Consider the following 1,811-nt stretch of genomic DNA (forward strand, 5'->3'; position numbering starts at 1 on the left):
TATTCAAATTATTCTAAGATAGTCATTGGAAAGGCGTCTGTACTTGTCGATTACTTCTTAGACATGGTAATGCTTATGGGTGTACATGTGTCTGTATAATCTTAAATTTGGAAAGTTGGTGCTTCTGGTCTCTGTCCTGCATGTCCGTGCATGTGGCATCCCTGACGTGGTTCTCTAGGCTCTGCATCAACACTTCCACTGAGAAGTACCTGAGTTCTGAGAGCAACATTTCCGTTGTTGGACAGCTCTTTTAAGAAGTTCTTTACGTGGAGACTAAGTACGCCACAACGTCTACCAATGGGTCAAGCCCTGTCTTTGGAGCGACACAAGGAAAACGTTTCCATGGGATAGTACTTCACATTCTTGAAGGCAGTGTTCATCTGACCCTAACCTTTTCCCCGGCTTTATGTCACCAGCAGCTTCAAAAGCCCACCCAACTCTATTTTGAAAAATTGAAAGTAATAAAACCTTATATACGGTTTCCCTGCCATTGCTGGTTGTTAACTTGCTATGGTGTGTGCTTTGTCTTTATATATATACTTTGCTGTGGATTGAACTGTGTCTCCCTAAAATTCATATGCTGAAGTCCTAATTCATATCCTAAGTCCAATGTAATAGTGTTGGAGATGGGCCTTTGGGAGATGATTAGATTTAGGTGAGGCGGTGAGGGTGGAACCCTCCATGATGGGATTAATCTCCTTATATAAGAAATACCAGAGGTTTGCTTGTTCCTCCCTCTCCACCATTGTGAGGACACAAGGTTAGCAAGCCAGGGAGAGTGTTCTCACCAGGAACAGAATTGGGTAGCATCTTGATCTTGGCCTTTTAGCATCCCAAACTGTAAGAAATAAAGTTGTGTTGTTTCAGCTACCCAGTCTACGGTATTCTGTTACGGTAGCCTGAGTAGTTTCCATGGCCTTTGGAAAATAAGTTGGAAACATCATAGTATTTTACCCTAAACACAAGCATGCTTTTTTACAATAAGATGTTCTTTGTAAACATACTAACTAGTAGCACATAAATAACATACTAATATTCTTTTTTTTAAAGATTTTATTTGACAGAGCCACAGTGAGAGAGGGAACACAAGCAGCGGGAGAGGGAGAAGCAGGCTTCCTGCCGAGCAGGGACCCCGATGTGGGGCTCAATCCCACGACCCCAGGATCATAACCTGAGCCAAAGGCAGGCGCTTAACTGAGCCACCCGTATTCTTTGTTTTTTTTTTTTTTTTAATATTTATTTATTTATTTATTTGACAGAGAGAGATGACAAGCAGGCAGAGAGAGGGGAGGAAGCAGGCTCCCTGCTGAGCAGAGAGCCCAATGCGGGGCTCGATCCCAGGACCCTGGGATCATGACCTGAGCCGAAGGCAGCGGCTTAACTCACTGAGCCACCCAGGCGCCCCCGTATTCTTTGTTTTTAACAAATTATTTTTTAGAGAGAGAGTATGAGTGGGAGGGACAGAGGGAGTTTTAAGCAGACTCCACACTGAGTGTGGAGTGAGATTTGGGGCTTGATCTCACATTCCTAAGCTCATGACCTGAGCTGAAACCAAGAGTCAGATGCCTAATGGACTGTGTCACCCAGGTGTTCCTTAATATCTAATTTTAGTTCATATTAAAATTTACTCTGTTGCCCCCAAATGACTTACAGCACCCTTCCCCTACCAAATCCAGGATCCAATTAAGTATGATGTGTTAGTAGCTAAGCAGCTAAGTCAAAAGCCTGCCCTTCATTTGTAATACAGCTTCCTGGGTGCTTCAGACAGTATGGTGTAGTGCAGTGATTCTCAAACTTGACTATACCTGGGA

This window comes from Mustela nivalis (genome assembly GCF_964662115.1).
Source record: "Mustela nivalis genome assembly, chromosome: 8".
In the NCBI taxonomy this organism is placed as follows: Eukaryota; Metazoa; Chordata; class Mammalia; order Carnivora; family Mustelidae; genus Mustela; species Mustela nivalis.